The sequence below is a fragment of the Schistocerca nitens genome, chromosome 8, assembly GCF_023898315.1.
Source record: "Schistocerca nitens isolate TAMUIC-IGC-003100 chromosome 8, iqSchNite1.1, whole genome shotgun sequence".
Classification (NCBI taxonomy): domain Eukaryota; kingdom Metazoa; phylum Arthropoda; class Insecta; order Orthoptera; family Acrididae; genus Schistocerca; species Schistocerca nitens.
Window position 1 is genome coordinate 484,073,807 of NC_064621.1, and position 13,829 is coordinate 484,087,635.

Consider the following 13,829-nt stretch of genomic DNA (forward strand, 5'->3'; position numbering starts at 1 on the left):
TAAGTAGTGTGTAAGCTTAGGGACTGATGACCTTAGCAGTTAAGTCCCATAAGATTTCACACACATTTGAACATTTGATTTGAACATTCTCTCCGGCACGGTAGCTCAGCGTGTTCGGTCAGAGGTCTGCGCGCTCTCTGTAATAAAAAAAAACTGAGTCAAGCAATCAACGATCATCTTGAACGGATGTCTTGTGACATCCGCCCAGAACAAACGCAACAAACTATACCGAACAAAATGAATAAAAAAAAAAGGATGCTGCGGAACTATGATCACAACCACAGGTGGAAGCGTAACCACCCAAAAACCCTTTTCCTTAGGGGAAATTAAACGCCTATGGAAGGATTCAATGAGCTCACAAACAACGCTATACCTCCATGTCCATGTACTACAGCAGGACTGAATGGAGCAGCCAACTGCATCCCTAAAGCCAATTAATTGGCAAAGGCAGGAATTCGAACACAGAAGCCACAAACCCACACACGAACCTACACAACGAGCGACCAATTTTATAATCAGACTGACCATTCATATGACGCCTTTGTGTGTTACAGGCACGCTGACGCTGCAACTGAGCCAGTACATTTCGTCAGACCAGCTACAAAGGTAATACCTCTCCACGAAGAATCTCCAACACCCAAGTATGAACTACCGCTACTGGTACAACCCCACCAATAGCCCCATTACCCGCCCAGAATATTGCAGAGGTATTTTTCCCATGGTACTTGCCGTTGCCCTTATTCCCCTCCGCCCTTAAAAGTGGTACAGTTCAGTCGCTTTTTTCTCCTCGGTGGGACCGTGTTAGTGGGTGATCGCACTCGAATCTGTGAACATCCTAGATTCACACCTGTGACTCCCAGTACTGCAGAAGTGACGGCAGAACTTCCTGAGATGGGCAGCATGCTAGTGCGAGTGTGGAGCGACTCCTTTCCCGGAACACATCTTAAGCATCCAGCTGGGTCGCTCTCATACTAGGAACGTAGCCTATGCTCGAGAATCAGTGAGTACACAGAGTAGAAAAGTGAACGTCATTGAGGATTGAGAGATCAATAGCGATAGTCTAGCCTCAGAACTGGAACGGCTTTCTCCTATCGTGCAGTTTGGTAGCTTTCGTTAGCGATGAGTGACGTTGGTCATTAATAAAGAGGAGGTGGACTGTGCCATTTTATTTTCGTTCCTTAACTGCAGGCTACGGTACTGCGGCACAGAGTTTCAATATATACTACTGGCCATTACAAATGCTACACCAAGAAGAAATGCAGATGACACACGGGTATTCATTGGACAAATATATTATACTAGAACTGACATGTGATTATATTTTCACGCAATTTGGGAGCATAGATCCTGAGAAATCAGTACCCAGAACAACCACCTCTGGCCGTAATAACGGCCTTGATACGCTTGGGCATTGAGTCAAACAGAGCTTGGATGGGGTGTACAGGCACAGCTGCCCATGCGGCTTCAACACGATACCACAGTTCATCAAGAGTCTTGTGACGAGCCAGTTGCTCGGCCACCATTGACCAGAGGTTTTCGATTGTTGAGAAATCTGGACAATGTGCTGGCCAGGGCAGCAGTCGAACATTTTCTGTATCCAGAAAGGCCCGTACAGCACCTGCAACATGCAGTCGCGCATTGTCCTGCTGAAATGTAAGGTTTCGCAGGGATCGAATGAAGGGTAGAGCCACGTATAGTAACACATCTGAAATGTTACGTCCACTGTTCAAAGTGCCGTCAATGCGAACAAGAGGTGACCGAGACGTGTAACCAAAGGCACCCCGTACCATCACGCCGGGTGATACGCCAGTATGGCGATTACGAGTACACGCTTCCAATGTGCGTTCACCGCGATGTCGCCAAACAAGGATGCGACCATCATGATGCTGTAAACAGAACCTGGATTCATTCGAAAAAATGACGTTTTGCCATTCTTGCACCCAGGTTCGTCGTTGAGTACACCATCGCAGGCGCTCCTGTCTGTGATGCAGCGTCAAGGGTAACCGCAGCCATGGTCTCCGAGCTGATAGTCCATGCTGCCGCAAACGTCTTCGAACTGTTCGTGCCGATGGTTGTTGTCTTGCAAACGTCCCCATCTATTGACTCAGCGATCGAGACGTGGCTGCACGATCTGTTACAGCCATGCGGATAAGATGCCTGTCATCTCGACTGCTAGTGATACGAGGCCGTTGGGATCCAGCACGGCGTTCCGTATTACCCTCCTGAACCCACCGATTCCATATTCTGCAAACAGTCATTGGATCTCGACCAACGCGAGTAGCAATGTCGCGATACGATAAACCGCAATCGCGATAGGCTACAATCCGACGTTTATCAAAGTCGGAAACGTGATGGTACGCATTTCTCCTCCTTACACGAGGCATCACAACAACGTTTCACCAGGCAACGCCGGTCAACTGCTGTTTGTGTATGAGAAATCGGTTGGAAACTTTCCTGATGTCAGCACGTTGTAGGTATCGCCACCGGCGCCAACCTTGTGTGAATGCTCTGAAAAGCTAATCATTTGCATATCACAGCATCTTCTTCCTGTCGGTTAAATTTCGCGTCTGTAGCACGTCATCTTCGTGGTGTAGCAATTCTAATGGCCAGTAGAGTATGCCAGGACCGCAGACAAGTACCTGCAAACAAACAGAACATCAATCATGTAACTTCATTTTTTCCAGATTAGAAATAAAATTTCATGCCTACGTGTTCTTCAATACTTCGTTGCTACACTACACTTAGTTTAGTTATTCTATCACGTTACATCTGCGTGAAAATCTGCAGCAACTACTTTTTTCTTGTGTTCACTAATGGTTTTAGTTTCACTGCTTGTTTTTCTCTTTGTAAAAGCTTGGCTCACATATAACTGTCATTATTATGAGGGACGTTTAATAAAAGTGCAGCATAGTTTCATCTTGGCCAATTTCGGTTGAAAAAATGCGGAATGTGTTGTGGGACACTGTGGAATACTCCCGCTTCTACCCCTACAGTTTCATGGAGTTCACATAGGAAGCGATGCTATACGTAGCCTTCAAAATGGCGACTGCAATGGAGGTGCGTTCCAAGCAGAGAGCTGTCACTGAGTTTCTTTTGGCGGAAAATCAGAGCATCTCAGATGTTCATAGGCGCTTGCAGAATGTATACGGAGACCTGGCAGTTACCAAAAGCTCGGTGAATCGTTGGGCAAGGTGTCTACCGTCATCGCAACAAGGTAGCTACCGGCCGGTCGCACACAGCTGCGATTCCTGCAACGTTGAAACGTGCGGACGCACTCATTCTATGTTATCGACGGGTCACAATCAAACAAGGGCTGCGCAACTGTACGTCTCTGTTACTGATGCAACAAGACGTTACCTCCGACATTGTCCAGTAGAATGGTACCTTGTGGACGTACAGGCCCTTCCAGTAATATGGCGTTAACGTAGACTATTTTGAAAAATCAGAGTTTTGTAGCCAAAAGAGTGAGGGACAACACGGTGTATTGGAATAACGAATAAAACCAATCTGCTTTCAGTAAAAAGTGTTGCATTACTTACTGAACGCCACTCTTGCATAGGATAAGCGAATGTGGCCGTTGCGGCACCTTGATGGACATGCTGTCCCCTATGGCTCAATAGCTACATCCTAGGTTTTGCTGTTTTGTCTTCATAATTAGAAAATACTCAAAATACTACTACCTATTGTATCTTTACGTTCATTAGGATTATTTAGCCAAGAACGGACAATGATGCCTTAAGTAATGGTTGTAATGCAAAAAATGATAAATAACTAACGACATTTACGTTTACTGTCACGTTCGTATCGAAATATGCACTCACGAGAATTCGTATACTACTGCTTACCTCTGTATACCACCACATATGTATTTGACAAACCACGGCTTGGTTACAAACCAACCAAACAACTGTGCGAGAGAACAAGTACGAGCTGACTGGATAAAAGCCTGGATACATTAAACACAACGTGCGAGTAAATAGGACTCTCACAATTTTCTTCGTGTTATTTTACTAAATAGCAAAATGGGTCCTGTGCTTTATACTTCACATCAATTACCGACAGAACTTATCCGAGGAACTGCAGTGTGAGGAATTGATTGATATTCATTAGTTTCCTACAGCCAAAACCGAAATTGCAGTTCCAAGGATGAGTCTTAGGTAGCATTGTGACAGAAAAATGGTTAAAATGGCTCTGAGCACTATGGGACTTAACATCTGAGGTCATCAGTCCCCTAGAACTTAGAACTACTTAAACCTAACTAACCTAAGGACATCACACACATCCATGCCCGAGGCAGGATTCGAGCCTGCGACCGTAGCGGTCGCGCGGTTCCAGACTGTAGCGCCTAGAACCGCTCGGCCACTCCGGCCGGCATTGTGACAGACTACCAGCTTTCATCGCGAGAGAACTCTCGAGATGTAGCCAACAGTCAAGGTTAGGCAAAATTGTAAACAGCAGCACCTTCACTCTTTACTGCGCTAGAGCATTAACTTGATCACAAAAGTGAACAAGCACGATGTTCGTCGGAACGTTTCAAATTTCTACCAACTCGCCATTATAGTCCTAAGAGCTAAAGGAATAGTGCGCAGATATTAGCTCTCGATGTTTTGAAACCTACAGTATATCAGGGGTATTATTACCATAACTGAAACTACTTCTGTTAGTGTGGACGATCACTCATCACCCCTGAGAGCAATGAACCTACGGTAGTGAAGTTTGTTTGATCACTGACGTCGCAGTTATGGGAATTACTACTGCGAGAGCGACAGCGACTGCTAGAGGATGAAATTCCGGACCTGATGTTTACTCCATTCGCGAGGGAAGACAAAAAAGGAAAAAGATGAATTTTGGGGTGATGGCGATTGGACTTCGACGAAAGTAGACGTGTTAGGAGAGGGATTAAATCTTTAGAGAGATTGTTGAGCCATTATTGGTGAAATCTTATATAACTGGGAAAGTTACAAGTTATTAACTCAGATTATATTGTCAGTGTTAGCGCTCTTATATGCTAATAGATTCAAAATGTAGATCTACAATAATCATAGGTACGTCGTGCCAATTTTCATTTAATTCGTATGTCGTGTGGACCGATGGTTTCTGGATGCTAATAAAATACACATGACTCACAAGGTTTATGTAGCTATGTGTTTATGTGGTTCATGACTATTCTGTGAGGATGACTGAAGTTTAGATTTCTCTTGAATATTAATGAAAGACTATTGCTTAATTACACCACATGTTAACTGTCAGATATGTTATCATTTACCGGCCGTAGTGGCCGAGCGGTTCTAGGGGCTGCAGTCTGGAACCGCGCGACTGCTACGGTCGCAGGTTCGAATCCTGCCTCGGGCATGGATGTGTGTGATGTCCTTAGGTTAGTTAGGTTTAAGTAGTTCTAAGGTCTAGGGGACTGATGACCTCCGCTGTTAGGTCTCATAGTGCTCAGAGCCATTTGAACCATTTTTTTGTTATCATGTACACGTTGCAGCCTTGGGAGTAACAGCTAGTTAAATACACAAATTCTCAGAAATAGTTTATTAGAGCTTAGTTGCCGGATAAGGAAATGTAGTTATAGTTTAAACCATCATTGGTTTATATAACATGGTTAACTGCGCAACTAAATGGCCGTATAATGTCAGAAGTGTCCTTCTAGCAAGACCATCATTTGAAACATACACTGCTGACCACCGAATATGCAACACCACGAAGGCAGTATGTGTTGTTGTTGTTGTGGTCTTCAGTCCTGAGACTGGTTTGATGCAGCTCTCCATGCTACTCTATCCTGTGCAAGCTTCTTCATCTCCCAGTACCTACTGCAACCTACATCCTTCTGAATCTGCTTAGTGTATGCATCTCTTGGTCTCCCCCTACGATTTTTACCCTCCACGCTGCCCTCCAATACTAAATTGGTGATCCCTTGATGCCTCAGAACATGTCCTACCAACCGATCCCTTCTTCTGGTCAAGTTGTGCCACAAACTCCTCTTCTCCCCAATCCTGTTCAGTACCTCCTCATTAGTTATGTGATCTACCCATCTAATCTTCAGCATTCTTCTGTAGCACCACATTTCGAAAGCTTCTATTCTCTTCTTGTCCAAACTATTTATCGTCCATGTTTCACTTCCATACATGGCTACACTCCATACAAATACTTTCAGAAAAGACTTCCTGACACTTAAATCTATACTCGATGTTAACAAATTTCTCTTCTTCAGAAACGCTTTCCTTGCCATTGCCAGTCTACATTTTATATCCTCTCTACTTCGACCATCATCAGTTATTTTGCTCCCCAAATAGCAAAACTCCTTTACTACTTTAAGTGTCTCATTTCCTAATCTAATACCCTCAACATCACCCGACTTAATTCGACTACATTCCATTATCCTCGTTTTGCTTTTGTTGATGTTCATCTTATATCCTCCCTTCAAGACACCATCCATTCCGTTCAACTGCTCTTCCAAGTCCTTTGCTGTCTCTGACAGAATTACAATGTCATCGGCGAACCTCAAAGTTTTTATTTCTTCTCCATGGATTTTAATACCTACTCCGAATTTTTCTTTTGTTTCCTTTACTGCTTGCTCAATATACAGATTGAATAACATCGGGGAGAGGCTACAGCCCTGTCTTACTCCCTTCCCAACCACTGCTTCCCTTTCATGTCCCTCGATTCTTATAACTGCCATCTGGTTTCTGTACAAATTGTAAATAGCCTTTCGCTCCCTGTATTTTACACCTGCCACCTTTAGAATTTGAAAGAGAGTATTCCAGTCAACATTGTCAAAAGCTTTCTCTAAGTCTACAAATGCTAGAAACGTAGGTTTGCCTTTCCTTAATCTTTCTTCTAAGATAAGTCGTAAGGTCAGTATTGCCTCACGTGTCCCAGTATTTCTACGGAATCCAAACTGATCTTCCCCGAGATCGGCTTCTACTAGTTTTTCCATTCGTCTGTAAAGAATTCGTGTTAGTATTTTGCAGCTGTGGCTTATTAAACTGATTGTTCGGTAATTCTCACATCTGTCAACACCTGCTTTCTTTGGGATTGGAATTATTATATTCTTCTTGAAGTCTGAGGGTATTTCGCCTGTTTCATACATCTTGCTCACCAGATGGTAGAGTTTTGTCAGGACTGGCTCTCCCAAGGCCGTCAGTAGTTCCAATGGAATGTTGTCTACTCCGGGGGCCTTGTTTCGACTCAGGTCTTTCAGTGCTCTGTCAAACTCTTCACGCAGTATCGTATCTCCCATTTCATCTTCATCTACATCCTCTTCCATTTCCATAATATTGTCCTCAAGTACATCGCCCTTGTATAGACCCTCTATATACTCCTTCCACCTTTCTGCTTTCCCTTCTTTGCTTAGAACTGGGTTTCCATCTGAGCTCTTGATGTTCATACAAGTGGTTCTCTTATCTCCAAAGGTCTCTTTAATTTTCCTGTAGGCAGTATCTATCTTACCCCTAGTAAGATAAGCCTCTACATCCTTACATTTGTCCTCTAGCCATCCCTGCTTAGCCATTTTGCACTTCCTGTCGATCTCATTTTTGAGACGTTTGTATTCCTTTTTGCCTGCTTCATTTACTGCATTTTTATATTTTCTCCTTTCATCAATTAAATTCAATATTTCTTCTGTTACCCAAGGATTTCTACTAGCCCTCGTCTTTTTACCTACTTGATCCTCTGCTGCCTTCACTACTTCATCCCTCAAAGCTACCCATTCTTTTTCTACTGTATTTCTTTCCCCCATTCCTGTCAATTGTTCCCTTATGCTCTCCCTGAAACTCTGTACAACCTCTGGTTCTTTCAGTTTATCCAGGTCCCATCTCCTTAAATTCCCACCTTTTTGCAGTTTCTTCAGCTTTAATCTACAGGTCATAACCAATGTATGTAACAAACGTCAAACTGGTATAAAACGTCCTACATGCTTCGAGATACAAATGATTACCATTTAGGCACAGTACACAAAGTACGCAGAGAGGGCTAAGAGCACTTACATTCTGTGTACAAGGAAAGATTACTCAGCGTGTTTCCCGTTCAGAACTCACAATTGAATCTCGGTTGTTTGTAAGAAGGTAGGGTTAACGCCTCGTGTAAAGAGAAGAAACATCTATCAGCACGTGTAGAATCCGAAGGCGGCAGGATCATGGCCTGTCGAGACATCGATTTATCGTTCCGGGACATTGCTGCTCGGGAGCCACCTGCTGTCATTAGGAATATGGAAACTATTGATTCCGGAGGGCCATAAGAACGCTACGCAGGATCTCGACGCTCTCATATGAATAACGACTGAGAGAGCAGACACACTGTTCGCTCGCCAGTGCAGGATCGTACAACCAGGTGACGCGCTTTGAGTAATAAAAAGGCTCGTTTGCAACAAGACGAGAGTCCCCAAGGACAGTCGAACCTTTGTAACCTTTGAAGCATTACGGACTGTTAGCGCGACGATCATTGTTACAGCTTCTTTTGAAGTGGTCGCAGATAGAGCCGCGCTGGCAATGGTGAGCCCAATGATATGCCACTAACAGTACATGGGAGCTACCAGAGATTTTGAATTCGATCTAAAATTAACACTTACAAGAACAATAGAGTCAGAGTAAATAGGCAAGGGAAACAAAACGATTTAATCGTTATCTCACACTGTTAAAATTCACAATATTTTGAGGTAAAATTTACGTCAGTTTCACAGTTTTGCAAGAACGAGTTTTAATATTGAGGAACAATTTTAGTGGGAAAAAGAAAACGAAATGAAATGAACGTATGGCATTGTTGGCCGGGAGGTCCCAGTCGGGTTCGGCCGCCTAGGGCAAGTCCCAGCGCCACATTGGACGACTTGCGGCCGACGAGAACAACACAACATCCAGTCCTCTAGCGGAGAAAAATTTCCAACCCAGTCGGGAATCGAACCCAGGCCCAGTGCAGGGGAGGCAAGCACATCACCACCCAACTAAGTAAGCGGACGCGGAAAAAAGTAATTGGTAGTCAAATGCTTAAGGTCGAGGAAGCCGGTGGCGCAAGAGGGCGAGAGGATATGCAATATCTCACGTGGCGCGCTTGCGCTGCAGTTTAGGTGACTTTTATACGCCAATTCCACTTTGAAACGACGAATGAAAATTTGGCAAATAGCTAACCACTACACCTCCCGGGCACAGTGGCTTTGCACAACAGCACGCACTATCGTAAAATATCTCCCGCCTCAGTCTAAATTCCCATTCTCCAAAGGCCTCTAGATCCATATAGTTTAATTCAACTTGAGTCTGTTTTCCGACTTGATAGGCCACTAATGTCCTATACCAAAGTGTTCATCTCCGTTTCCCTACACTACTGCTGTAGTTAGTAAACAGTTATCTTCACAGCCTGTAGTTCCAATTTTGTAGACACTTTGTTTCAGTATAGTTTGGTTTCCTCGACAAAGCTGATACTACCGTCACTTAGTGTCACGAAGTAAAAGTATCGGATGTTAGGAAGTTGACAATCACTGATGTAAGTTGATGGAGCCCGACGGAAATCAAATCGCGTGCGATGGCACGAGTTACTATAACAATCACCTCCAGAAAAATCAGACTACTATCACGAAATTGGGTGATGGTATTAGTTCTTCTCTACGTATCTGTACGCATTCAAAAACACCGCGCATAAAAACGGCATTTTTCCGAGGCTCATTCCTCGTGTTCTACCGGTCGTAGAACGGTACAGTCGAGTATTTTGGATAGCCCTTGAGCTAGGGTTCATTTGGATACTCAACAATACTCAACAGAAGGATTGTCGTACCGCAACTCTTCTGCTGTGAAGGGTCAAAGTTTGAATATTACACACTTCCTCCAGTTTAGGCAAACTGAGCAAATCACCTGGTTCTTTTTACGTTAGATGTGGTATCCGATGCGCGTTAAGTAGCTTATGGAGGCGGCATTCAGTTCATCGACGGTACCTGAGAAAACCCCCAAAACATGATTTTTTGGTACAAAAACCGAGCCGCGGATTTAAAGACTGCTATGCACAGAAAATGGCTGCAATTTTTTACGATGTATTCCTAAAATATGGATCTCAGAAACCTTTATTCGTTTCCGAATTTCAGAGATTCAAAGCTACTCCACTTGTACTCGTGAAATACGGACGTAAAATACGGTGTGAGGCGAAAACGTAGTTCATAAAGTGACGTAGCACGGAGAAATATGTTCTAAAGTGCCTCTGTTATCATCAGAAAGCTTCTGGGAAACCCTTATCGTAGTACTGAAGCACATGAAAAATTTTTGTGCACGAAAAATCCGATCTAAGGAGTGAAATTAGTTTTGCGTTATTTCAATTTCACATAATTAAATTATCAAAATTTTACTGACCCACGAAGTTATTTTCATATGAGTGACATGCTCTGCTGTAACAGGGATAAGAAGAGAAGCAGCGGAAAATTACTCCTAACGGAGCACAAAAAGAGTGAATACATTTCTCTTTAATTAAAAGAATCTGACTGACAAGTGAAGTTCTAGCAGCCTCATTCTATCTTCCTCAGCACCTTTAAAAAAATTTCCAGAAACTTTTCCATCATAACATATTAGCTCTCTTGGTGTGGCAAATAAGTGGAAAAGTAATAAGACAGTAGACAGTGGTTGTGGTTTAGAAAGAGCGAAGGAGGCAATGGCAGTGTGGCAGAAAGAGAGGGACATAGTGGCAGTGGAACATAGTTGAGAGTGACAGAACAGAGCTAGCAAAAGAGTTAAGGAAACTGCGTCTGTGGGACAGGAATAAAGAGACGGAGGAAGTGGAAGTGGTTGAGAATTAGTGATGATGACAGATGGAGACTATGACTATGACAATGACAACGAGAAAGAGAGAGATGGTGACAGAGAAGAGAGAGCAGCAGTGGGAAGGAATGATTGACATAGCAGCAGTAAGAGACAGCAAGGGGGAAAGAGTGACGGTGAGAGAAGACTATAATAGTGAGACAGAACGAAGGGGACTGTGGCTGTTGCACAAGAGTCAATTGCAGAGATACACAAGGAGATAAAGACAATAGTTTGGGCTGAATGAATAAGTGAGCATGGGTAAGTTGGAGTGGATGAGTATGAGCGACTTACAGCGATGGGCTAGTGCGTGAGAGCGAGTTATAGTTATGGAGGGTTGTGAGAATGAGGGGTGAGATGCATTTTAAAAAGAGCGCGAATATGTTCGCATGCCAAAGGTTTTGTGGTAAATCTTTAAAGGTGTTGCGGTAGGTACCAGTTGGTACCTCACTTTTCAGTCAGTCTTTTAAATGGGAACCTGTTCATCTTTTTGTACTGCGATATGAGAATTTTTCCGCTGGTTTACTCTAGAATGCGACACAGTTTCCTCTACAGTGGGTAATCTGTCGGAGATCATGGTTGCAGAAGACTGCATTCTGGCTTTTCGGGATGCATTCAACTTCGAAAATCACCTCATCATCATTTTGAAAATGCCAGTAACATGATTGTTTCTTCTTACGGGAAGGAGAAGTCACTGGTTGCCACGGCAGGTGAGGACAAGGGGTGAGGCATAATTAGATTGCTCATGATGCAGCATGTGTGACTGCGGCCTCTACAGAGAGATCTGGTGTGTTGTCGTGGAGGAAAATCGACCCCCAGAAACTTTTCGTGACGCTTCGTCTTTACTGCCTTTCGTACCTCCATCACGAGACTGCAGTAGTATGCTGCTGTGACGGATTGCTCTTTATGAGAAAAATCAAGAAGCACCACACCACCGGGGACCCAAAAAAACAGCATAAACTTGTCCATTGACGGATGGGTCTTCGCCTTTTTCGGCGATGGTGAAGCCACATTTCCGCTGCTCACGTTCTTCTTTGTTTTGGAATCACTATCAGTCCAGCAGTTCAGGATGGATAATGTATAGTAAGAGGTATGTAACACTGAAAACTAACATTTTATGAGTTGCTTCTACTTGTCAAGGAACAGTAGTGGATAAACTACTTGAAACCGACACGACGAAGAATTCGTTCCTTAACAGTGCATAGATTTTGTATATAGGATTGGAGGAAACGTAGTCTCTGGTTTCGAGAATCAATCTGCTCAGTCAGCAGTCTAGAGTTTAGTTTTCGCCTTTTATCCAACAAATGACATGTTGTAGGAAAAGTTTGTTATAGCCACATAATGGAAGAGCTGGTTAGAACTACACAGTCTTAGAAATTTATTCGCTGACTCCGAATTCCTTGACATAGGCTGTATTGCTTATAGATCTATAAGGGGCGATCAAAAAGTTTCCGTTAGAAGGCCATGAAGTCCAGAATCGTTATTCTAAACTGGCAAAATCGTCGTGAGCATTGAGTCAATCATCAAACCGACGCACCAGTTCGAAGATAATCGTTTTGCAAAATACCGTGCCCTGCTACGTGAAGCAGTCCGTAACTGTATGCTGCACGTCTTTGTCCGATGGCAGTCATCGACCCTTCAAGGTGTTTTTCAAGGAACCGAAGGCATGATAATGTGTGGGGACAGATCTGGACTAAACGGCGGGTGCTTGAGTGTCTCCCATTTGTCCACAATCGATGAGGCTAGCCTCCAAGATCGTCGAATCGCAACCAGCTCGGAACTTGGGGTGCTATTCCACAAAGGTGGTTTTCGACAGCCATGCTGCCCTTTACACATTTCTCATTGTCCTTCGGCACCCAAGAAAAGAACAATAGCACGTTGGTCCTGTTTGGACGCATTTGGTGACAACATCGCCATAGTTAACGTTTCCAGACTTATCGCTGGCACGTTGCAGAAACGCGGATGCGGTGCTTACACAGCCACATCAGAGTCACGCTAGGCTGCATATACCCTGCAGCAACGCCCTCAAACAGAATTTTTTTGATCGCACCTTGCACTGATTGTCATATGTCACTAATGGGTAGTAGATGTATATCTAATACAGTTGATCTCAAGGAATTCGTTGTCAGCAAATAAATTTCTGATTATTTCTTACAGCTGTGGATACTCAGCCGTGTCTGTTTTTACACACACCCATGTCAGAACTAACCATTCTGCCACGTCTACGTATGTAGTTTCCCGTATTTCTGTATTCCTTAACGTTTCCACACTTTACTTGTGATGGTGAGCAAGTGAGTTCTGCAATGGTGAAGACATTTGTCTCGGGAGAAGCAGAAGTCGAACCTTCGTTCGCCTATCCTGCGTTTGGGTGTTTGTGGTTCCCCTGAATCACTTAGCGTAAATGCTTCACTGGATTTTTGAACAGGCGACGGCCACATTCTCCCCTCAATCTTCGTCTAAGCGAACTAAGATTCAATGTCTAATGATCCTGATGCAGAGGACACGTCAATCTGTAGTCTTTCAATTTTCCTTTGATAGAATCGTACTAAAGTTGACACTGAAAGGAGAGAATCAAGGTGGTGTGAATAAGAGACTGTGTAGCGCTACAAAGAAATTGTTTATTTCACGCATATTTGTCCTTCTTTGCAAACTCGCTTTACAGGTGATTCGTTTCTAGAATCTCACGAGAGCACTTTTCAGCTTCCTCTCCTAGTTTTCGTTTCTTCCGGAAGGGTGAAATATGCGAACTAGCGACATTTCCACTTTTCGAGATGTTTAGAAGGATAAATCTAGATGTGATTTACAAGGAGGGCCGTGCTTTCGGACTTGGAATTACTGAAACAAAATTAAACTCTAGTAAGAGAAAGTAGTAGAGTGCTGTAGCAAGAAACCAACCAGAAACAAGGATGACTGCAGGACGCAAGCTGTTGGGTGGAACGCGAGGCTTACCGAGAAAGTGCCCAGGAAGGACAAACAGCCGCAAGGGAATGCTATTGTCCTCGTGTTACTAGCCTTCTTCTCCCGCTAACGGTATGTGTCGTGCCCTGACTCATTTGATTC

General features: G+C 43.7%; 1 protein-coding gene across 1 annotated transcript in view; it reads right to left on the reverse strand.

Annotated features, from left to right (window-relative positions):
- The window catches only part of LOC126199629 (A disintegrin and metalloproteinase with thrombospondin motifs 7-like), a 583,524-nt gene that overhangs the window by 156,956 nt on the left and 412,739 nt on the right, over positions 1-13,829 (reverse strand). The window lies entirely within an intron of this gene.